We start from the raw sequence: 26,479 nt of genomic DNA on the forward strand, positions 1-26,479 counted from the left end.
TATAGTATTTATAGAAATTATAAAATGCATATTCATATATACAACAATATATATTTGAGTTCATTAATAAATATATCCTATTCTATATTAATACTTATATATTTATTTATACAGTATAGAATATACTGTATATATACATCATAGGATATATACAGAATAGAAATTATAAAATACAGTACTTATAGAAATTATAAAATACATATTCATATATACAACAATATGTATTTGGGTTCATTAATAAATATATCCTATTCTACATTAATGTTTATATATATTAATGCATATACAGTATTTATAGAAATTATAAAATGCACATTCATATATATATATATAAATTGTTGGTACAGGGCATACAATTCAATGTTTCTTCAGGCTTCAGTCTTCACTAGAAATTAAGGTTCTGAAGAGTTAAAATTGTAATTAATGTGTGTAATTCTATATGCAAAGAATTTAAGAAGAAAGTTAAGATGTATTTTTATGGAGAACACTACAGGAAAGACATAAATATTATTTTATTAGAAAAAGTAATTTTGTCTAATTCAGAAATACTTTAAAGGGTTGCTTTAGAATATGATTTTAAGACAGCAAATTGAAGCTAGGTAAAAAAAGGATTAGGAGTATAAAGAAATTATGAGAAAGTATTTCCTTTTTGTAAGGACAGTTGAAAAGAGAAGCTTTTCTATGGCAGAACGACTCTTTTCTGGCCTCATTAGAATGACTGGGTTGTTACAAACAAAATGGGAAGAAATAAAGGAAGCGGAAACCGAAACCTGAGCAAGTCACAAAGCACCTTAACAAATCTCAGGTTTGGGAAGGACGGCTCTTAGGAAAGAAAATTTCAGCGACTTATTTGGCTACAATTACAAGACTGTTGTTTTACAGGTTTTTCTAACAATACAGCGTTAATATACTGGTATAAAACCAGCATCTAGGTATGTATCTTTAGCGCTTCAAAATACTCTTGAGACAGTGATCTGGAATTTATTTCGCCCCTGCAAGCTTTCCTTCCTTCACAGTTCTTACTCTGCTGTTGGTGCGTCCTACTGAAAATGCTCATTTTTAAAGACCTGGGATAACTCAATTCTTTGCCCTTGGATTTCTTGGTGTGCAGGAATTATTTCTTAGGCCAGACAGTTCACCGGCTTCCCGCATTTTGGGGATGTCTGTGTTCTCTCCCTGACCGTGCTGTTTTTCTCCTGACTCCAGACCCAGCGCAGATTGCAGGCTCCCTGCCCTGGGCACACCCAGCACAGCGCCCGCCTGCCCACAGGGCCTGCGGTTCACCCTGGAGCGGGAGGGTGGCACAAGAGACGAGGTGCTGTGGTTTTTAAAAATAACTTCTTGTGAGTTGTGCTTTTTCCTTAAGATTATGTTTACTTAGAAAAACTGATCCTTGAAAGAGTTAAGTTTTTTAAAATTTATTTTGACATCTAGCTGCTCTTAAAGGTTTAACCTATCACTCGGGTTACAAGAATGACCATTGCTTCACAATATCCTGTGATCTTATTTCGATCAAATGTTTTTTTTTTTTAATTTCAAAAAGGGTAAAACTAAACATAACACAGAACAAAGCAGATCAGAAGCAAAACAATGTGACACAGATTTTAAAGCAAGACAACATGAGATCCACAGTGGTTACCATAATGTCGCTTGTTTTCTTCTAAATAGTTGTCTATATCTTCACCCACAACGAATTCATACAAAATGAAATAATATAAAACTGTCCATCAAATGTTTGAAATCTTTCAAATCTTTAGCAGGTTTCTTTAGAATCAGCATTCTAAGGTAAGCCTTTTAAAAAACATTTTGTTTTAGGAGTATGTTTTTGCAGTACTTGAAGTTTGTGACAGTCATTCTAGAAGCAGGTGTATGTCAGTAACACATACTGATTCTCTTTTATTCCCCTTTCTAGTGCTCTAGTTTTGGTTTCTAGACGACTTTCTCTATTTCCATTCCTGTTCTTTTAATTTTTTAAGTTCATATCTATGACAAATGAAGTTCACATATATTTGCATATATTTTGTGTATGTACATGATATGTCTTAAATTATTTTTCTTCACCTTCTTCTCCCCCACCTCTCATTCTCGATGTATTGTACCTTTGCTATTTGCGAAAGACCTATTTCCCCATTTCCCTCTATCAGTACTTTGTTCTTCTTCATTTATAATTTGTCTTACTCAAGTAAGAGATACAATGTAGCTTTTTTCCAAATCCAAAGATGCAGGAGAAGGAGGAGGAGGAGGAGGAGGGGGAGGGGGTTACAACAAATTTTCAAAGCCTGTCAACTGGGGCAACAATGGCACACACTTTGTACGTTGTCATCCCCACTTCATTCACCCAGAGCACAAGACATCTCTTTCAATTGTCTGAATAACACCAGCACAAATCTTCCTCTTCGTTGAACTCAGGGAAATTAGTTGTGTGTCACTAACTTAACTATTTTTTATGTGCATACACATACACATCAATGTGTGTTTTTTATTTCAGCTTCTCACACTAATGAAATAATGGGATGTTTACACATGTCTGTCTCATTTATTTCACTAATGAATATGTTTTCAAATTGTATCCATTTACCTGTAAAGATGTCTAGTTCATCCTACTCAGGATAAACTAGAGTAGGACATAAGTAGTTTTAAAGCTCCTGTGTCTGTTTTCTTTTACTCAGCATTATATTTTCCAGGTGTATCTATCTTCCTACAAATGTCTCCAGTATTTCTTCATCTGTTGACAAAGATACAGACTTCTTCCAGGACTTAGTGACTATGAACTGTACTGCTGTAAAAATAGGTTCTAGCATGATGTCTTTAACTCTTTGAGAAGACCTTAGAAGGGAAATAGCTGGGTCAAGTGAAATTTTTAATTTTAACACTTTGAAATTCCCCATACTTATTTCACTTGTGGTTATATTAGTTTTTAATCTAACCAACAATGTAGAATGAATGGTTCCTATTTCACTGCAGCCAGCATCTGTTACTGCTTAATTTCTTAATGGCAGCCATGCTTTCTGGAGTAAGATGAAATATCAGTGATGTTTTACTTTGCATTTCTTGACTGACCAGTGCTGTTGGACATCTTTACATATTTGTATTTGCCAGTTATACTTCTTAAGTTGAGAAGTGTCTATTTGTTTCAGGTGCCCATTTTTGAATTGGGTCTTTAAATTTGGGGGCCTGATATTTTTGAGTTCTTCATCTATTCTAGATATTACTCCTTCGTCTGAGGGACAGCTAGCAAAGGTTTTTTTTCCCTCTACACTGTGCATTGTCTCTTCACTCTGCTGATTTATTTTGCTGTGAAAAACCTTTTTATTGAGATGAGATTCTTAGTTTCTTTGTAATAACTTTCATGTGACCAGAGTTTTGTTCATAGACCTATACCTATGACCTGAAGAGATGTATCTATTCTATCTTCCAGAAGATTGTGCTTCTGTTTAAATGTTGAGATATTTGTTCAATTTCATTTCAGTTTAGTGCATGGTGAGAGATATGGGTCTAGGTTTAATCTTCAGCATGTGGAGAGCTAATATTTTTCAGCACGATTTATTAAAAGGGTTTTCTTTATTTCAGTGAAGGAATTTGGCCCCTGTGTCAAAGATAAGTTGCTGAGTGTGTTTGGAGTTGTTTCTACACCTTCTAATTTGTTCCACTGAACCTTCGGTCTGGTTTTATGGCAATACCATACTGTTTTGTCATAGTAGCTTTGTAGTATAATTTCAGGTTGATTGATTGTGATGCTCCCTGACATGCTTTGTTTGCCAGAATTGTTTTTGTTAGTCTAGATCTCTAATGGCCCCAAATGAATTTTAAGATTCTTTCTATTACTTCTGTGAGATATGCTGTTGGTATTTTGATTGGAATTGCATTAAATATGCAATAATCAACATTTTATTAAAGAAAGACAAAACAAAATAGAAAATGGGCAGAAATGATACATACTTTCCAAGAAAAGAAATAAAAAGTAATAAATCACTAGTTGATGTATACATATTGTCCTCCCACAAATAGTTGTTCCAGATACAAAAGTGGAACATATAAATGGGAATTCAACCAGGGAGACTGCAAACAGTTTTGTTCAACTATCCAACAAAAACTAAGTAATATGGCTATCAATCCTGTACACTTAGACATGTACGCATTTATCCATATCTTCATTTCTGTTGAGACATAACAAAACTTATTAGATTAAAATCCTTCTGAACAAAGATTAATAATATTGCTGGATTTCACATCATAACACTCCAGAGTCAGCACTGGGTACTGCAGAGCCCCTTTACTTCCTTCAAAGTATTTGTTCATTTCATCACGTGTCATAAGATCAGTTCTCATAAACTGTTTATAAGTTTTACACAAGCATGAGTCTTAATATGCATTTCTATCCTTTCTATATTAGAGGGAGAAACAGAACAAAGCATGACAGAACTAAACATATTCCTATAGACACATAAAACTAAAAATACATATAAAACTGCTGTAAAAGGATTTCTACCATGGTCACTGTGCAGTTTATTGTTATCGTCAACAGAATTGGCTATATTGAACATATCAGTACATAACAGAATTAATAGAAATACAACTTTGTAGATAGTATACAACTACAAAAACAGATATTAATAAAATAAGAATGGATATCATAGTGAATCACTGTCATTTTCAGTATAGTTGTCTGTACTCCTCAACTTGATACCAACAACCTAACAGTTTTGAATAAAATCTGTCAATAATAAGCAGCAATCAAACAAATCAGAATGAACTAAGATCAGTCATGATATAACAGTATAAGTTATACAGGGATCCTGATTGAGTTAATAGGAAATTAAAGATGACCACTGAGCTATGTCCTGATATCTTTGGGACAGCTCTCTGTGCCCTCAGATCCAGTGCTTGTATACAAACTAGGTCAGAGCAAGTTCCATCCAAACAGGGTGGTGCAAGTAATAAGGGTTTTAATTCCTGATACACTATTAGCTATATCTTCTGCTGTTTTTTCTTGCAGACTATTCCTCTCCTTTACTCCCCTAGAATGCACTGGGTTTGGGTCTCCCCAACACTCACGGTTTTATATTGGGGTGGGCCCACCTGCTATTTACCTAAGTGTTTCCAAACTTTCTCACTCCTGGACTGGATTTCGAGTTATATTTCTTCATTTATTGAAGATTGTCTGTTCAACCTACCCATAAATACTGGTCCAGTAACCCCTATTATTCTCTGGTTCCATATCACATCAAGTTCTGTTTTCTCATGTTTGATTTTGGTCCATATAACCTTCTTCAGACTAATTATATTTCCTATAATGAGCCTCTTGGTGGACCCTACCTCTTGATGCACTCTGCCTGCAATTCTCTCTTTGTTCCCTTAAGTTAGTGTATCTAGGCCATCTATATTAGAAATTATATCCAACCTTCTCTGCCTCATTTCTATTGTGCTCTTTTTCTGTCATTAGTTGTCTGTTTGTCTTTTTCATTTCGCTTTCTGCTCCAATCATTGTGGCCTCTCTGCCACTGTTTCTGGGATCCTGATCCTTTTCTCTGTCTTTAGAATGTCCTGCAGTATTCTCTGTAGAGTTGGATTGGTGGTTGTGAATACTCCCAGTTCCTCTTTTTCTTGGAAGCACCTTGCTTCTCCATTAATTTCTAGGGACAACTGTGCAGGATATATCAATCTTGGCTGGAGGTTATTGTCTTTCAAGGCTTGGATTATTTTGCCACACGCTTTTCTAGATTTGATGGTTTGTGCTGAAAAGTCTGCTGTAATTCTGATGGGTTTTCCCTTATAAATGATTATTTCTTGTCTCTGACAGCTTTTACTATTCTGTTCTTATACTGGGTTTCTGGAATCTTGATCATTATATGCCTGAGTGTGGTTCTGTTTTGATTGTAGGTGGCTGGAGTTCTGTATGCCTCATACATCTGAGCATCTTTTCCTTTTCTTATGTTTGGAAAGTTTTCCTTAATTATTTCTGTGAATAGCCTTTGCAGTTCCTTTGTTTGTACCTCTGCTTCTTCATTAACATTCTTTACTCTTAAGTTATGGATCCTCTTGTCATCTTCTAGCCTTTGTATTGTTACTGCTTGTTTCCTATGATGGGCCCACCCCTCCAGGTCAGGCAACCTGCTGAAGGCTTCACTGTGTTAGGGTGCACTGCCAATTGCAAGGACTTCATTTGGGCTAGCCCATTGGGCCTCAGTCAGTGGCATCACCCAGGTCAAGTGCTCCCCACCAGTCCCACTTGAGAAGGGAATATGTGACTGAAGTCACTGCAGCACCCTGTTCCGGCCAGTCTTTCCATTCCCAGAATTTCCTCTGTTGAAGCCTCTGTCTATGGAAAGGTCTTTATTCCTCTCACACACTGCAGGTCGATGCAGGGTTCCCTGCCAGCTGTGCTCTCAATTCGGTTCACCGATTCTCGCTCTCAGAGCATTCATATCTCCAGTGAGTTGAAACTAGTGGGCTATCTCTGCTGCGCCAATTCAGGTGTGGCAGTGGCAGTGGCAGTGAGTTCAATCCACGAGTTCAAACGGCAGCGCTGAGACTTTAGCTGTCCCAATCATAGCACCGGGACTGTATTTTTAATTGATATCTTTCAGCTTAGTTTGTTCCTGGGTCGGCAGGGTTTATCTCCCTCTGTTTGGAACTTTCCACATTGTATTATTTTTGGAATCTAAGTTGGCTATCTCAGAGAGCCGCTGTAGCTGCTGTTATGTATTTTCCATCTTTTCTCGATTGATTGCAAAAACTGTTTGAAAGTACGGTCATTTTTAGTATCTTGGTTCTTCCTACCCAAGAATAAAAACTATTTTGTGATATCCTTTTTCAATGTACTATAGTTTTCAATGCAATGTTCTTTTATTGCCTTCATGAGATTGATTCCTAAACATTTCATTTTTATGCTTGTATCCATCAGAGTTTACTAGAGAAACAGATATAGCATAAGATTTACAAATATGTAAGAAATTATAAGATTGGCTTATGACGGTCAACTAAAGTTGGATAAGGAAGTGTGGCAGAGGTTGTCTGCATGTTAGAGGCTGAAGGCTTTAGTCCAAGGAGCTCACTGAAGTCTCTGCACAAGTCTATTTCAGGAGGCCAAGGGGTCTGCAATGAAATGCTGCAGAGTCCATGATGGAATGCTGAAGAATCTACTGTGAGGGCTGAAGAGTCTACGCCAGAAGGCTGAAGCCTTCCAAGTGGAAGCCAGACTGTCTGTACCGGAAGCCAGGAGATGATGTCCAAACTGAAGGTGAAGACTGGAATTCCCCACAGAGCCAGCAATCTTTCTCATTTCCCTTTTACTGTATGCAGGCTACACTCCTTGGGTGGGTGTAGCACTCCCATCACCTCTGTGTCCTCCTCTTGCACAGGCTGAGGATGTTACAAAGTAAGGACTCAGGCTCCCTGCTGAATCATTTAAACTTCTGACCTTCTCAAGTTGACACAATGTATCAACCATTACAATGCTATTGTGAAAGATGTGGTTTCCCCAATTTTTCTCACAGTGACTTTGTAATTTATGTACAGGTGTATTGATTTTCAAGTGTTTTATATCCAGCTATGCTACTGCATTTGGTTATTAAACCTAGAAGTCTTTTGGTGGAGTTTTTGAGGTCTTCTATGCACTCTGCCATATAGAGTATTATATCACTAGCAAAAATGAGCATTTAACCACTTCCTTTCCTATCCTTTGTTGGGAGACATTGAAACTGGAAATTGAACACACATACAAGGCTGAGGCATGGCTGTCCCAAGAACAGAGTGTCTGGGACAAGCCATATAAAGAAGCTGCTTTAGCACAGCGAACACCTGACCCCAAGACAATCTGTGCAGTGAGTTACTAGGATAATGGGGTGTCATGTGACATTAGGTTGCTAAAAGATATAAATAAGGCCCGTAGCATGAAGGGGCAGTTCCTTTCCTCCTCCCATCAGAAGGATAAGGGATGCACCTGACCTCAGCTTTGTCTCTTCATTTTCTGATCCTCTCATGATCCTTCACCCTAAGAACCTCAAGAACTATGTTAGTCACAGAAATCCTTCTTTCTTTTATTTATTTCTCTTGTCTAATTGTTTTGGCTAATGTTCCAGGACTATGTTGATAGGAATGGTGATAGTGGACATCCTTGTCTTGTTTCTGGTTTTACAGTGAAAGCTTTCAGTTTGCAGAACATTTAGTGTGACGTCAGTTGGTTTGTCATAGATAGTGTGTAGTGGTTGGTGGCTTATCAGTCTGAGTATGATCACCCAGATGAATTGAGTTAGCATGGTTCTGGGTATGGAAACCTGCTAAAGAAAACTTGTGGGAATGGTATAAAAGGAGAGCAGGAGGACAGATTTCTGCTGCTTTTCCTTGGAAGAGCTTCAGTGTACCTGAGTTTCCTTGGAGAAACTTCAGCTGTTCTCTTTAGAAGAGCTACAGTTCTTGCTTCCTCTTTGGGCCTTGTCTCCAGTCTTTTGGTGCAGATTGTCTAGCTTTCACCTCTGGCTTTTGGGCTTTCAGGCTCCCCTTCAGGGTCCCATTGAAGATTCTTTGGCCTCCTGATAAGGACTTGTATGGACATTGTCACTGGGTCCAGGCCTTCAGCTGAACTCATATGGGACATTGTTTTGGGTTCCAGACCTTCAGCTGAATTCTCTGGATAGTTAGTAGATGGACAGATCTCTTGTACTCTTCAATATTTGACTCTTTGGACAGATATTGCCAGCTAATCTTGTAAAATTTCTGTGTATTCATTAAATTTGCTTCTCTTGCAGACACTAATATAGATGACTTTTATCAGATTGAGATAAAGACCATATATTCCAATGTTTTGTGGGATTTTTATCATGAATGGGAGTTGGACTTTGTCAAATGTTTTTTCTGTGTTTATTGAGATGATCATGTGGTTTTTGTCTTTGGGCCTATTAATATTGTATATTACATCTATTGATTTGTGTATGTTTAATTATCCTTCCATTCCTGGAGTGACTCCTACTTGGTCATGGTATGTAATCTTTCTGATGACTTGCTATATTTTCTTTGTTAGTGTCATATTGATGATTTTTGTATCTGTGTTCATTAGGGAGATTGGCCTATCATTGTCTTGGTAGGATCCTTTCCTGGTTTTGGTGTCAGGGTAATGCTTCCAGGAATGACTTTGGGAGCATTGCTTCTCTTTTAATTTCAATAAATAGTTTGAAGAGTAGTCACATTAGATATTCTCTTAATTTCTTGTAGAATTCAGTAGTGAATCTGTCAAGACCTGAGCTTTCTTTGCTAATTTATCTTCAGTTTAATTTACTGATATTGAGTTATTTAGAACTTTTATATCTTCTTGAGTCAGCTTTTATAATTTATAAATGTCTAGGAATCTGTCCATTTTTTCTGTGTTTTTCATCTTATTAATGAAAGGTTCATGCCCTGATATAAATTACTTTAAAATTATGGTGAAGGTCTAATGTGGTGGAAGGCCAAAGTGGGAACACTTACCACTTCCTGCTTCTTCTTCAGCCCTGATTGCAACTCCCCTTCCCATTTGCATGCAGAGAATTCCAATCGGTTCCTCACACGTCATCAATATCCACCCATGCTCCACTTCAATCAGAGGTCATTTAACTCTATGCTTCTCTGTATCTGGTTGAAGGAGACAGCCAGTGGCCATGGGTTGTGTGCTCCTTCCCACGTCCTCCACTCATACTCCAGAATACTCTAACAATTAGAATACAAATTCTCTTATCTAGGTGTTGATAATCTTCTGGATTTTTCCAGAATCCATTGTAATTTCATAATTTTCATTCCTAATTGCATAGAATTGAGTCTGTTCTTTATTTTCCTATAAGGACTTGTCCATTTTACTTAATCTTTCAAAGAACCAACTCCTCAATTCATTGATTCTTTATATTGTTTTCTTAGTCTCAGTTGTATTAATTTCTGCTCAGGTCTTTATAATTTCTTCCCTCATGTGAGATTTGGGCTTGACTTACTCTTCTTTTTCTCAAAGCTTGAGGTTCAGCAATTGGCTGTTTATTTCAGATCAGTCTGTTTTTATGATTTGGGAAATGCAATTTCCCTTATAGGAATGCATGTATTATTATCAAGGATCTGGCCAAGAACCCTCATTGCCTGTTAAGGGTACACTGAGAGGATAAAATAAGAAACAGAGACAAATTTAGTAACACATGATGAGTGACTGGGAAGTCAATGTTTCCATATGGGCCAAGAAAGGGACACTTCAAAACAGCCACTATTTATTGGGTGCATACGGAGACAAGTGGGGCTAGCAAAAGACTCTAAATTGTGGAAGACTCAGAGGCCTAAGACTCAACAGAAAGTGTGACTTTGGGATGACTCAAGAGGGGGAGATGATCTTATGTTAAGAAGGATCTCATCCTGGAGTGTTTTGTGTGCACAGAGTGTTTAGTTTTAGTCTTAATGGGTGGGATAAAATGGCCCATCGCTTAAGAGTCAATGGGAAATCTCAAATGGATGATACCAACAATCCTAAACCTCCATTTTATCCCTTAGAGAAGTACACAAAATTAGCCATTGTGAATTTGTTGTCTCCAGCACACTGTGTTCCACAAGTTCTAGTCTTTTGTATTAGCATTATCATTTAATTGTAGAAATTGTCTAAAATCTTCTTTAATTTAATGCGACCCTTTGGTTGTTTAGAAGAGTCTTATTCAATCTCCATAGATTTGTGTAGTTTTTGTGGTTTATTTTGCCACTGATTTATAATTTCATTGAGCTATAACATGCATGGGATAATTAGTTCCTTCGTATTTACTTAAGCATGTTCTGTGAGCTAGTATGTGGTTTATTTGAGAGCATTCCGTGTGCATCTGAGAAGAATGTGTGTTCTGATGTTGTGGGATAGAACACTCTGTACATAACTATTAAGTCCATGTGTTCACAGGTTTGGTTCAGCTCTGATATTTCTTTGCTGTTTTTTGTCTAGTTGACCTGTCTATTTATGAAAGTGAATATTGAGAGCCCCCCATTACAATTCAATTGTATTAGTTTTCATTTGATTTTTCATGGCCATTAATATTTATTTTATACAGTTAAGTATGCTGGAATTTGGTACATATATATTTATGATTGTTATCTCTTCCTGTGGATCATTCCCTTAAGAGGTATGTAGGGACCTTCTTTGTCTTTCTTAATCATTCTTGAAAGTGGCTTGAAATCCACTTTGTCTGCAAACAGAATAATTATCTTTGCTTTTTTCTGTGTTCTTGTTACATGAAGTATTGTTTCCCATCCTTTGACTAAGTCTTTATTTCTTTTTGAGTTAAATGTTTTTCTCATATGGAGATATTATTGGATCTTACTTATTGATCCATTCTTTTTGGGTTAAATGTTTTTCTCATATGGAGCATATTATTGGATCTTACTTATGGATCCATTTTCCAATATACTAGTTTTCTTTAGTGAATTGAGACCACTAACACTGATGATTATAATTGAAAAGTATTGACTTATCCTTGTCATATAATTTTCCTTTCATGGGTTCCTTTTATTTATTTTTAAAAGAATAAAACAAAACAAAACAAAACAAAGCAGATCAGAGCAAAACAATGGAAGTAACACAGGATTTCAAAATAAGACAACAGAAAATCAACAGTGGCTACCATAGTGTCTCTTGTTTTCTTTGAAATAGTTGTCCATATCTTCATACACAATAAATTAATACAAAACAAAATAGTATAAAACCAATCAAAACAAAAGAATGAGAGCTTTCAAAACCAAACAATAGGAAATCAATAATGCCTACAATTTTGTCTCTTTTTCTGTTCAAAATAGCTGCCCATATTTTCACAAATATTGAAATTAAATAATAGAAAACAGACTATAAAGCCAATCAAAACAAAGATGGCATTTGGCTTCAAAACAAGATGCTAGGAAATCAGTAATGGCTACCATGATGTCTCATTTTCTTAAATGAGTTCATATCATCACACAAAATAAAATCAATTTTTGTAAACTCTTTAGGTGATGTTCTAGGCATATATAAGCCTATACATGTACATCTATCCTTTCTGCATTCGAGTGAAAAATAAAACAGAACAAAGTATAAGAAAGACAAGAAACAAAAGATGCAAATAAATAAAAATAACAAAGTGTCCCAAACAATAACAATGTAGGCTTTTAAAACAGGGTGGTAGAAACATAACAAATTTTGCTGTTTTGCATAGTTATCTTCAACAGTGTTACTTGAATTACCAGATATAAACATGCAAAGATGACCTAATCCTATTAATGTTAAGTGTTTTGTTCCAAAAACTGAAAGAATTCATAGTTTAACCATCTCAGTAATTATTAAGTGTATATATATATACAAATTTATATATTTTTTATTTTCTCTTCCTTCTTTTCTCCTTTTACTTATCTGAGTTATTTTTTCCTCTTTGAGTGCTTTCTTACTCTTTCACCATATTTATTGAAGATTTTGTGTCTTATTTACTCTTTCAGTTTCTTACACTAGGGAGACAATATGGTATTTAACATGTGAGTCTGATTTATTTCACTTATGAGTATGATCTCAAGTTACATCCATTTACTAATAAAAGCCTCAGTGTGATCTTTCTTTATAGGTGAGTAGTATTCCATTATATAAAATACATCATTTTATTCATTGCTCAGTTGATGGGCATTTGAGTTGTTTCCAAGATTTAGCTATTACAAATTGTGCTGCTATACACATGGGTGCACATATTTCACTGTGGTATGATGTTTTTAGTTCTTCTGGGAATATGCCCAGAAGTGGGATAGCTGGGTCAAGTGGGACCTCCAATCCCAGCTTTTTGAGGAACCTCCAGACTGACCTCCACAGTGGTTGCATCAGTCTGCACTCCCATCAACAGTGCAGAAGAATTCCTTTCTTCCTTGCAGCCTCTCCAACTTTTGTTATTGGTGGTTTCTTGATTGTAGGCATTGTTTCTGGAGTGAAATGGAATCTCAGTGTTTTTAATTTGCCTATCGCTAATGACCAGTGATGCTGAACATTTTTTCATGTATTTATTTGCCATTTGTATTTCTTCAGTTGAAAAGTGTGCATTTATTTCAGATGCCCATTTTTGGATTGCGCCTTTGAATTTCAGGGGCCTGATGTTTTTCAATTGTTTATATGGTCTAGATAGAAGTTCTTTGTCTGAGGTAGAGTTGGCTGACTTTTTCCCGATTTGTGGGTTTTTTCACTGTGTTGGAGATTTCTTTGACATGCAAAAACTTTTCAATTAGATGAGATCCCAGTTGTTGATTCTGGGAAGTATTTCCTTTGAAGTTTGATTTTGTTCATGAATTCTCTGTCTACCCCTGTGTCTTCAAGACTTCTACCTACTTTGTTTTCCAGCAGATTTAATGTTTCTGTTTTAATATTTAGATCTTTGATCCATTTTAACTTTACTTTAGTGCATGGTGTTAGGCACGGGTCTAGTTTTAGTTTTTGACATATGGAAATTTAGTTATTCCAGCAACATTTATTAAAGAATATATCTATTTCCTAGTGAATGTGTTTGGTCTCTTTGTCAAAGATAAGGTGGCTGAGTGTCTTTATAGCTGTGGTTGTATCTTATAATCTATTTCATTGATATTCAAGTCTTGCTGATTTGAATATCCAGTACCTTGCTGATTTTATTACAGTACCTTGCTGATTTTATTACAGTAGCTTTGTTGTATAACTTCAAGCCTGAGATTGTGATGCCTACTGCCTTGCCTTTGTTGCCCAGAATTGCCTTTGCTATTCTAGGTCTCTTTTGGCTTCTGATGAATTTTAGCAGTGATTTCTCTAGATCTGTGACTTATGCTAATGATATTTGGATTGGATTGGATTGGATTGGATTAAATCTGTGTAACAATATTGGGAGAATGGCCATTTTCACAATGTTTGTTCTTCCTTTCCATGAACAAGGGATGTCTTTCCATTTTCTCAGATCCTATTTGATTTCTTTTTTTCAGAGTAATGTAATTTTCACTGAATAGATCGTCTACTTCCTTTGTTATATTGATTCCTAAGTATTTCATGTTTTGGATGCTATTGTGAAGGGTGTGCTTTCTTTCATTTCTCTCTCAATGAGTTTGTTGTTTGTGTAGGGGAATGCTGTTGATTTTTGAGTGCTGACTTTGTATCCAGCTACATTACTGAATTTGGTTATTACACCTAGAAGTCTTTCAATGGAGTTTTTGGGGGCTTCTATGTAGAGTATCATGTCATCTACAAATAATGATAATTTCACTTCTTCCCTTCTTATCCTTATTCCTTTTATTTCTCTGTCTTATCTAATTGCTCTGGATAATGCTTCCAGGATTATAGTGAATAGGAGTGGTACAGTGGTATAGTGGACAGCCTTCTTGTTCCTGATTTTGAAGTGAAAGCTTTCAGTTTTTAACCGTTTACTATGATACTGGCCATTGGTTTGTCATCGATGGCTTTTATCAGATTGAGGTAGAGCCCATCTATTCTGATTTTCCATAGAGTTCATATCATGTTGGACTTCATCAAAAGCTTTTTCTGCATCTATTGAAATGATTATGTGATTCTTGTCTTTGTGGCTATAGATATGATGTATTATGCTCACTGATTTGCATCCCTGGATTCCTGGGATGAATTCCACTTGGTCATGGTATATAATCTTGTTGATGACTTGCTGCATTCTATTTGACAATATTTTATTGAGGATTTTTGCATAGATGTCCATTAGAGAGATTGGCGTGTAGTTCTCTTTTTTGGTTTGATCTTTCTCTGGCTTTGATATTAGGGTAATACTTGCTTCCAGGGATGAGTTAGACAGAATTGTTTCCCTTTCAATTTCATTGAAGAGTTTGAGGAGTATCAGCATTAGGTCTTCCTTAAATTTCTTATAGAATTCATCTGTGAATCCACCAGGACCTAGGCGTTTGTTTGTTAGTAAGGTTCTAATTACATTTTCAATTTAATTAAATGAAATTGGGTTATTCAGCAGTTTTATATCTTTTTGATCCAGCTTTGGTAGTTCATATGTTTCTAGGATTCTGTCCATTTCTTCTGTGTTATTAAACCTATGAGAGTAAAAGTTTTCAGTGTAGGTATTGATGGTCATCTGTATTTCCTCAGGCTCTGTAATGATTTCACCCTTTTCTTTCCTTTTTGCATGAATTTGAGTTTTTATTTCCTTTTTAAAATGAGATGGGCTAGTGGTTTATCAGTGTTATTTATTCTTTCAAATAACCAACTCTTTGATTTGCTAACCTTTTGTATTATTGTTTTGTCTCTATTGCATTGATTTCTGCTCTGATCTTTATAATTTCCTCCCATGTTTTTCTATGTATTTGACATGTAGTATATAGTTGCTTATTTGTGTTCACTATGTTTTCCTGATGTGGGAATTCACTGCAATAATTTTCCCCTCTGAGGATTACTTTCATTGCATCCCACAGGTTCTGGTAAATTGTATTTGCATCTTCATTTGCTTGTAAATATTATTTAATTTCCTCTGTGACCCACTGATTGCTTAGGAGTATATTATTTAATTTACATGTGCTTATGCAGTTTTTGCAGTTTTTTGTCACTAATTTCTAGTTTCATGGCACTATGTTCAGAGAACATGCATGTTCTCTGACGTACTTCACTCCATGCTCTTCTCTAACAGCTTTTAATATTCTATGGATAATTTGTATTCTTTGGCATTTACTTAAGCAGGTTCTATGGTATACTTTAGAGAATGTCCCATGTGAAGCTGAGAAGAATGTATGTTCTTTTCTTTCTGGGTGGAACACTCTGTATACATCTGTTAAGTCCATTTGTTCACAAGTTTGGTTCAGTTCTGTTATTTCTGTGCTGATTTTCGGCTTAGTTGATCTGCCTGCTTGTGTCAATGGGGCATTAAGGTCTCTCATAATTATGTTATTGCTTGATTTTCATTTTTATTATTATTTGTTTTATATGCTGGGCCTCCCATGTTTGGTGATATATATTTAAGATTGTTATCTCTTCCTCTTCAAGTTTTCCTCTAACCAGTATGTAGTGACCTTCTTTATTTCTTTTGAACATTCTTGTCTTGAAGTTCACATTGTTTGCAAACAGAATAGCTACTCCTGCTTTTGTTTGGATTCTTGTTGCATGAAGTATTGTTTTCCTTCCTTTGACCTTCAGTCCATGAGTTTCCTTTTGGGTTAGATGAGTTTCTTATACACAACACATGGTTGGATATTGTTTTGTGATTCACTCTGCTAGTCTATTTCTTTTAGTTGGTGAATTGATGCCATTTACATTAATGGTTATAAGTGATACACATTGGCTTACTTTTGTCCATTTTATCTTTCTTTTGTTGGTTCTTTAACTTTCTCCTCTGTTTAGTTGTTTTTCCTACTTTGTGGATTATTTCTGTTGTTGTTTTTGAAGTTGAAGTTGTTTTTTTGTCTATCTAGAGTAACTTTCAGTATTCTTTGCATGGTTGGTTTGGTGGTCAGGAAGTTCTTCAGCTGTTCTCTATCATGAAAGTATCTTATTTTTGCATCAATTTTGCAGGATAGTTTTGCATGGTACTTCAATGTGAGTTGGAAGATATTTTCCTTTAGCATTTGACGTACTTCACTCCATGCTCTTCTTGACTTCATTGTTTGTGTTGAGAAATCTGCTGTGATTTTGTTCAGCTTTCCTTTATAGGTGATTTGTTTCTTTTCTCTAACAGCTTTTAATATTCTATTCTTGTGTTGAATTTCTGGGATATTGATTATTATACGTCTGGGTGTAGGTTTATTTTGGTTATGGCTGATTAGAGTTCAACATGCTTCACTTATCTGGATGTCAATTTCCTTTCCCATGTTTGGAAAATTTTGAGCTATTGTTTCAGCAAATAGTCATTTTATAACATTTGTGTTGTCACCTTTCATTTACATCTATCAATATTATATTGTTTTTCTTTGCATCATCTTACAACTGTTGAATTGCTATTTCCTGATTCCTTCTTTAGATGTGATCAGTATTTCTTTCTATTATATTTATCATTTCTTCTGGGAGGTTATTTATGATTTGAGTTTGTTTATAGCTTCATGGAGTTGTTTCTTTACTTCAGTTACTATCATTTCAGAAGTTTCAGGTATATGACTTACGTTTTTCTTCTATGCCCTTGTCTCCTCTTTCATTTTGTCATTATCCTGTACTCCACTGCAGCAGTTGAATGTAAAATCTCAGTTGTTTATTGGACTAAGGATAGCTGACTGTACTGCAGGGAGTTTCTTTATTGAGTGGGATATATTAGGCAGGCTTTACTGGGTCCCTAGTGGCACTCAAAGTCTCTCCAAGTGAGGAGAGTACACTGAGAGAGCCTTCAGCATATTCCACATGGCTCAACGAAGTTCCTCCCTAGGGCAGGGCCCTACCAGCTTCTGCATGCTCTACCAAGGCTGAATAGTAGATGGAGTACACTGAGCAGGCCTTCAGCTCATGCTATGTGGTGCACCAAAACTCCCTGGCTTCTTGGGGTCTCTGGATGGGGCCCTACTGGGCTCCATGCAACATACTAAGGCTGCACGGCTAGGTGGCCTTTGCTATACAGGCCTCCAGCTTGTACCACAACATGCTTCAGTTACCCAGCTGCTTGGGGTCCTTGGGTGGGGCCCAACCAGGACCTGGGTAACAAACCAAATATCCTGGACAAACCTATCCCTGTTTGGGCCCTACCAGGTTCTAAGCAAGGTCTTGTGGCTGCACAGCTTGGTGAAGTTTACTGTGGAGGCCTTCAGTTTGTGCCACTCAGCACATGGTGGCTCCCAAGCTACCTGGGGATCCCTGGGTATGGTGGTTGCCTTGTTTAATTGATTGGCTTGGGGGAGTTCTGGTTTAATGGTCATGAATTTTTTCAGATGTTCTTTGTAATGGAAGTTTTTGATCTTCTGTTCTTTTTTTTTTTTTAAATCATGGCTAACTGGAATTCTATATGTCTCACTTCTCTGTATGTCAAATTCTTTTTCCATGCTTGGGAATTTTTCTGATGTTACTTCTGGGAGCAAGGGTTTTCATGTTAGTTGTGCTTCTCTTTGTTTTTTCACTGACTCTGATTAATCTTGTTATTCTTTGCATCATCTAGAAGGTTCTGGATTGATTTTTCATTGTTCCATGTATTTTTATGAAAAAATCTTTCACCTTTTCAGGATTGTTTACCTCAAACCTGCCTTTTAGATCTGATGTTCTGTCCTCACATTGGCTCATTCTGCTGCATATACTGTCTGAATCTTTTTCACAGATCCCATTTTTTTACATTGGACATTCCATAATTTTCCTAGGCTCCTCTATTTTTTAAAATCTATATCTGCTTTAGCTTCATTCACAGTGTCCTTTATTATAGGCATCATCTCTTTAATTATCTGAAAAAAACATTTGTTGTTTAATTTTTCCTGGAGCTTCATTTACCTGCTTTGCTGCTTCCACTGTTACCATTTCAGAGTTACAGTGGAGACCTCTTGAATTGCTCCACTTTATCACTTGTGTACCTGCCTTAGGTGAGCTGGAAGTCTGGAGTTGTATCTTGCCTTTAATTTTCTACTTTTTTAAAAGTTTAATTTCTATATAACTGCTTGTAAATTACATCTGGTAGGCAGCTTTATTGTTAGTATTTGAGAACTCCTTAGGAAATGACTACTTTTTAGAGATGTTTTCTTGGTGTAATTGGCTTTTGCCTTTTGAGTCTGTTGCAAGATCCTTCCTCTTCAATTTATTAAGGATGAGCAGTTGCAGCCTATTTGGCCTCCCTCTTGGTTCTTTGGCACCGGCCTATAGTATATTTTATGACTCTCAGGCAATCTCGATCTTGGCATACAGTGAAGAGCAACTTATTAGAAGGACTATGTCAATTTGGCAAAGTAATACAATCAGTGATAACGAAAGTATCAAACAAAGCCTAGAAAATGACAAACCATGGTAACTATTATCTGTCACCCTTAGCCATATGAACAAGACTACAACAAAATATAGAACAAATCACAAAATTGTTCACAGTAAATATCCCCTCAACAGAGTAATTTTCTCCCTTTGTGGGTGAAAAATTCAAAAAGGGTAAAGGGGAAACAGAGAAATACAAGGAGAGGAAGAGACTAGGAACAAGGCAAAAGGACAAAGGAAGGTTCCACAAGTGTTTGGAAACTGGTGAATAAGACAGGAGGGAAAGAAAGAAGGAAGAAACAGAATCAAGAACAGAAAAAAAAAACTAGAAACATATTAGCACTCATAAAAATAAGAACAAATGATAAAGAAAAAGAAGAAAGCATAGAAAGAAAGGAAAGCTAAATAATGTCCTCTTCAGAGCTTTCTCTGCAATCAGTGGTAGACAAAGAGATCAGACAGAGCTCAGTTCCGCGTTGGCTGGTCCCAGCAAGCCCGTAGTAGGATTACAGGGCAGTGGAGGACAGTCCCAACAAGCCTGCCTTTTCAAGTTCACTGCAGTGCAGCTGATCTTGGTTCCTGGTTGTGAGGCTGGGATCTGCCTACAACACATTGGTTCCCTCTTGCAAGTTTGAACTCAGCTCCCTGATCCTGGGTGTCTCCTGTAGCTGTGCCTTACACTGAGAGTGGGAACCCTAGATAGAGCTAACCCGTGCTGCTCCACCTCCGAGGTGCACTTGGTCTCTTTCCAAAATGGTGACCTGCCGATCACTGTCTCCTGAGGATGTCTGAATTGGAATCACTCAGCAGCCACTCCAGCCTGCAGCACTCACTATTCCATTGCACTGGTGTGTTTCTCTCTGTGTTGAGGTCTCTCTCCTTTCTCACTTCAGATCTTTGCTGGGTCCCAGGGACCCATTCCCTCTATTTTCCCCACATATTCCTGCTTCTGGACCCCAAAACTCAGAGAGGCTCATTCTCTGCTGCTCATCGCTCTGCCATCTTCCTAGAAGTCACCTATTTCTATTTTTTTTTCTTTTGTATTGGGTTTGTCATATCGGGTTTGTACCATGTTTTGTCATTTCTTTTGAACTCAAGACCTCATGCTGGCCAGGCAGGTGCTTGTGCTGCTGAGCTAAATATCCAGCCCCCCATTTCTGTTTTAATGTTTAGATCTTTGATCCATTTTAATTTTAGTTTATTAGACTATGAAAGGTATAGAACCAGTTTTATTCTCCTGCATATAGATAGTTACTTTTCCCAGCTCTGTTTGTTAAGTAGGCTATCTTTCCTCCAATATATGTATGTTTTCTGCCCCTTTATTGAAGATCAAATTGCTGAATGTGTCTAAGAATATTTCTGTACTATCTGTTCTATTCCATTGATCTGCATGTCTGTTTCTATGCTAAGATCATACCCATTTTTTTAAAAAAAAATCAATGTTTCTTTGTAATATAACTTGAAGTCAGATATTGTGATGTCTCCAGGTTTATTCTTGTCTAGGATTCCTTTGGCTATTCTGCACCTCTTCTAGGTCCATATGAATTTCAGGATTGATTCTATTTTTCCCTGAGATGAATACCATTGGTATTATAATTGGGAATGTATTAAATTCACCTATCAGTTTTGGGAGTATGGTCATTTTGAAAATACTAGTTATTCTTATCCAGGAATAGGGGATGTATTTCCATGTTTTGGATGTGCTATTCAATCTCCTTTTTGGGAGTACTGTATTTTATTTATTTATTTTTTTGTAAAGGTCTTTTCCATTCTGATTGGGCTAACTTCTAGATATTTAATTTTTCTCAGTGCTATTATAAAAGGTATTCTGAAAGCATTCATTATTGTCATACATGAATGCTATTAATTTTTGTGTGTTGATTTTGTATCCTGCTACACTGCTGAAATTGGCTATTAATTCTAGGAGATTTTTGGTAGAATTCTTTGACCTTCTATGTAGAGTGTCATGTCATTTGCAAATAATGAGAATTTTACTTACTTCTTTCCTATGCTCATCTCTTTTGTTTCTTTCTCTTGCCTAAGTGCTCTGGCTAACATTTTATTGCTGTGTTGAGTAGAAGGGGTGATAGTGGGCTTCCTTGTCTTGTTTCTGATTTTAGAGTGAAAGACTTCAGCCACTCAATGGCCAAAATCATATTAAGTAAGAAACAATTAAGTCATTTTGATCCTCAAGTGATGTATTTCTCATCTTGTAAAATTTTTATAACTCTAACAAAGAATCTAGTGAGTTCATGAAACCCCTATCAAGATCAAAAAACAAATATTCATTACATGTGACTAGATGAGCTGCTAAAACTTATTTTTATTCTTTTAATTAACATGTTGTTAATCTTTACTTAAATTATTTATCATTTAGATTTAAAAAAAACTTTTCTTAAGCTGCTTATAGTTTAAAAACAACTTTATAAACAAATGTGGAAGCATTTACTCTTTTATTCATAATTGGTTCCTCCAAAATTAAAAAAAATTCTCTGATATTTTTATTATTTTATGGTCACATGGTTATTTGTACAAAAAATTCAATAAGAATGTTCTGCCTTCATGATAAGATAAAAGAAACTTTGTCTTTGCTTGGGATTTCATGTTTGAAAATATGTCTGTTTTCTAGAGTTTGTAGGCTACCAAGAGTGAATAAATGTTATCATCCCTCGCAGGCCCAGGAATCTCAGAGATTAGGTATTGGTGGTTAAATCTAGAGTCTGCTTGGACTTGGATGTCTAGCCTTGAGAGTGTCCTAAGCCTGAGATTACTGCACGATAAATCACGTTTCTTGTTGCAGTTATATAAATGATCAAGCCAAATTTGATTAAACTAAACTCAGCTAGCAAGCAAATTGATTTTTAAAAATTATCTTTGATAACAATTTGCATGACAGTAGACAGAAAAATATGTTTGTAAAAAAAACTGTGACAGACCCCAGATTCCTCCAGGGAAGTTTTCTCTCACAGGATTACACAGGAGCTGTTTTTTCTTTGGCACCAGGAACGGAAGTTGGACAATTTGGTGCAGATGTTAAGGAATAAATCATGTACCCCATGTATGGACAACAGACCAGGTTCACCAGCGTGCCTGATGCCACAGCCAGAGACATTAAACCTGTCAAATAAGATGAGTGACATCGGACATAACTCCCTGGCATCATGCAACTCTGTCCCTTTGGTTCTTCTAACAGATGTAGAAGGAGGATGGTGGTGTGGTTACAGTGTCACATAATAAGTGATGATGTATTGGCTTATACATTCATGTATGTTTTCTTACTTATTTATTTTTATTAGTACATGTTTGCTGACCATAATATTTACATGCCATGTGTGGAGATGATACATGTATGTAACACATCTTCATTCTTTTGCATTATCTTTTCCTCCTCTTCCTCTAACCCTTGATTTGTCTTCCACTGGATAAAGATCCATCTCCTTCCATTATATATCATTTAATTTGCTGTTTCCTTTGGGTTTCTCATGTAAGAGAGATGATGTGCTACTTAAGTCTTTGTGTGTGATTTATTTCCTTAACATTGTCTCAAGATGCATCCGTTTTCCTATAAATGACTTGTTTTTCTATGACAGAGTAGTACTCCACTTTGTATAAATACCACATTTTCTTTATCCACTCATTGATGGACATATAGGCTAATTCCAAAATTTAGCTATTATGAATTGTGCTGCTACAATTTAACTTTTCTGGGAAGATACTTGGATAGAGAATAGCTGGGTCAAAAGGAATTTCTAGTTTTAGTTTTTGTAGTGGTTGGACTAGTTTACATTCCCAACAATAACATATAAGCAGACCTTTTCCTTTGGAGCCTCTCCAGTATTTGCTGTTATTTGATTTCTCGGTGGTAGTCATTCTTTTTGGGGTAAGATGGAGTATCAGGGTTGTTTTAATTTGCATTTCTCTAACAATGAGTAATGTTTATCTTTTTAAATGTATTTACTGGCTATTTACTTCTTTAAAGTATCTGATATTTTTACTCACCATTTTTTGATTAGAACTCTTATTGTGGTAGTGGGATCAATTTCTTTTTAGTTCATATAGATATTTTAAAGGAATTTTAAAAGAATTTTCCTATGAAAAATCTGTTGTACCACACTGGTGACAGTTATGTAGACCTTGTTGTGTCTGCTTCAAGCCTGTGTCATGTCACTGGTAGCCCTCTCTAGGTTTGGGTAACTGTATTGGGAGATATTTGCATACCACAACCATCCAGGGAAGTTGTTTCTCAAATGTGTCCCTGTCACTAGCTGTACAATGACTTCAGGAGCTGGATTGGCCAATAAGCCATGTAAAACAAGCATGTCTTTCTGCTTAGGAACAAATTAAACAGGTGGAAAGTGTTTGGTTGAATACAAGTCCTAAAAATCAAAGCATGAGCCAACTGTGGTGGTACACATTTGTAATCCCAGAAACTTAGGAGGCTGAGGCAGAATGAAAGTGAGCTCAAGTTCAAGGACAGCCTTGGTGACTTCATGATCCTGTCTTATAATCAGAACAATAAAGGGTACTGAGATAGCTCAGTGTTAGAGCACCTGCCTAGCACCTCCAGTAAAGGAAAAAATGATCGATGTGTCTATAAAGAAGTCAATGGAAAAAAATCATAGGAACTCACCTTTTATTTGAGAATAATAAGTTTTCACTGAAAAATGATGGACAAATTAGCCTTTGAGAACCGGAATGCACCTGGGCTGTGATTTCTTCCTGTTAACTGGTGGCCCTAACTTTTGTTCTTGCTCCATGAATCTCTGGTGATCCACAGCCTGGGTGCAAGAGACTGTCACTATGTACAGAATGTAGTGGTCATTTTGTCAGTGACAGCATGAATTACATTAGAGGTAGAGTTCTTAATCTCAGAATTTTTCTCTTTTTCCTACTTCTCCTCTTCTTCTCCTCCTTCTTTCTCCTCCTTCTCCTCTTCCTTCTCCTCCTCCTCCTTCTTCTTTTTCTCCTCCTTCTTCTCTCCTTTTTCCCTTCCTCCTCTTCCTTCCTCTTCTTTTGGTTGTTTTTTGAGACAGGGTCTTAATATGTAGTTCATATGGGCCTTATACCTACTACCTAGGCCAGACTGACTTTGAATTTATGTTGACTCTCCCATCTTAGACTGCTGAGTGCTGGAATTACAAGCATGTGCCACCATGCCTGGCTAAGATATTTTTCATGCTTTTATCTCCTCAACAGGTTAAGTTTGAATCTGGCATCATATGTGTGATTCTATTTGGTATGACAGAATGTGCCATTTTTAGCTATGCCATTTATAGTTCAGTATTTTATACATTCTAGAAAGTAGATCTTGACATATCCTTTCTTTTTAAAATCTTTGCTAAGTATGGGTGCATAAGGGAGTAGTGTTGAGAATGGAAAATCCTAAGTGAAGAATAAACATCTAATGTGCAGAGCACTGATGTAAGTTCTGGGCATGTTTACAAATGTGATTTTACATTTACGATGGTATTGCAGAAAATTTTGACTAGAGATAGAAAAACAACATGCATGCAGTGGATACAATTGATGACCAAACACTAGAGCTCAATAGTTAACAATTTTAGGAGTTGAGGAAGTATTTTAGTGTTGTGCATTCCTTAAACCTCCTCACATTTTCCGCTGACATAGTCGATGGAGTCAGCCCAGTAATCATTGGTGGAAGCTCCTAACTAAAGGGTGCATCTTTCTAAAACCCCTTGCTGAGAATCCCAGGAGGAAGTTGTGGCTCTGCTGTGATGCCAACTGCCTCTTTGGGATACTGCTGTCTCACTACACTCAAGCTGTAGTCCTCCACTCTGGGCATATGTACATGGGTGATTCTGCCTCCCATAAGAGCAGTACCACCATGGGGACTCACCGTGTATGGGGCTAGCTGGAAGTCAGAGGAGCTTATCCTGGAAAGGGTTGTCTATGTGAGAATCATGGAACTTTTTTCTCATACCTGAACTCAAATATGAGATCTTTGGGCTTCTGTGGAAGGCTGCCAGGCAAGGGAGAGAGCAAGCTCATTGGAAACCCACGAAGTCCGGCACAGGCAACTTGGCTTTGGCAGTTCTTTACCTATGCCTGCAGTTGGGCACTACATTAGCATGTTGGAGAAACTAGTGCCAACCCCTCTGTGCCAGCATGTCTGTTCCCAGGAGAGCAGTCAGAAAGTCATTGATCAAGTTTCCATTAGGGCCCACAAGGCACAGGAGGACAATGCAGACACCTGGAGCTGAGGGAAACAGTTGCTTATGAGCACCTGAACTCCTTCTGGGCATCCCAGAGCACCAGGCATGCACATGTTCTGCCCATAGGAGGCATGGCAATAGTAGGTGGGGGAAGAGCCAGGAGCCTGGGCACCGATGCCCTGGAACATCGTGTCAGCACCTGCAAAATGGCTTCTGCATTCCAGGTTTCCTTATGCGTGGATCAGGGTCAGAACACCCCTTGCTCTTGGTGGGAACTGAAGCCCTAACAGAATGTCACAGGGTTATACAACTACTTAGGAATTGTTAAATTGGAGTGGTCTGGATATAGGGAAAGAAGCCCTGACAGATGTCTGGGATGATTTGGCAAAACACTGGAGTGATGAGGACTCACACTTGTTTCTGCTCAGACAAGAGCGGGGGCCCTGGGTGAGTCAGGAATCCTCAGGCAAGGTCCTGCCCTTCAGGAAGAGAATTATGTTCCTAAGGGTCTGTGGTCTCAGAGAGGTTGCTTATGGGAAAGTAGCTTCTCTGCACAGAAGCAGATCCTAGTTATCTCTCTGAACTCTGGATGGAGAAATTGTGAAAACAGAACATGATAATTAATCATGATTCTTGTTAGTGCATAAATGCTGTCAGTAACCTGTTTACAAGTGTATTATCCTGCTGCTCTGTATTAACATCAGTGTGTATGAAATAACCCAAGAATGTTTTTGACATGCAGCTCACTATGCATCCTGAGACGGCATGGCAGAATCTCTCAGTGTCCCTCTACTCCTTGTAGAGTAGATTCCCATATGTTCCACCTCCTGCTGTTCTGTGAGCCTTGTCTTTACTCCAGACCTAGCCTGCTGCTGGCCACACTCGTGCCCTGTGCACCTTTTTCCTGTGTCCCCTGGAGGGAGGCGCCCATCTCCTGTAGCCCAGATTGACACACAAACAAGTGTGCACATCTGTTCTCCCTTTTGGTTGACTCTGTCATTTGTACCCTACCTGAGCCTCCCACTCCTTGAAGCTTCCCAGGCCTCCTGCTTCCTCCTCATGGCCCAGAGCTGCTGATAGGGTTCCTCCTTGTGTTTGTCACAGTTCTGTTGTCATTGTATCATTGACCACTTTTTCAGTATTTCGAGTGGGACCTGGTTTGTCCCATCTGCTGCCCTCTACCTGCATCTGCTGGCTGGGCCAGAGGACTTGCACAGACACCTGCAAATGGCTCACAGAATGAGTGCTTGATCCCCTAGATTCCTGCTGATCTTTGTCAGAGAGTGTTGTCTTGTGACTTGATTTGTTTACAGGCTTCCAGTGTCACTTTGTTCTGGGTGACTTCCTTCACTGTTGGTGTTGGCTGCTCTGCCTCTTGAGCCCACAGAGGTCCAGAGTTGCTGGTGCTTGCACTGGGTCCTCAGGCATTTGGAGTTCCACCAGGCACATGCTAACTCAGGGTGATGATATGCAT

The sequence above is a fragment of the Cavia porcellus genome, unplaced genomic scaffold (genome assembly GCF_034190915.1).
Source record: "Cavia porcellus strain 051 isolate PalLab524CR breed Dunkin Hartley unplaced genomic scaffold, mCavPor4.1 scaffold_7, whole genome shotgun sequence".
NCBI lineage: Eukaryota > Metazoa > Chordata > Mammalia > Rodentia > Caviidae > Cavia > Cavia porcellus.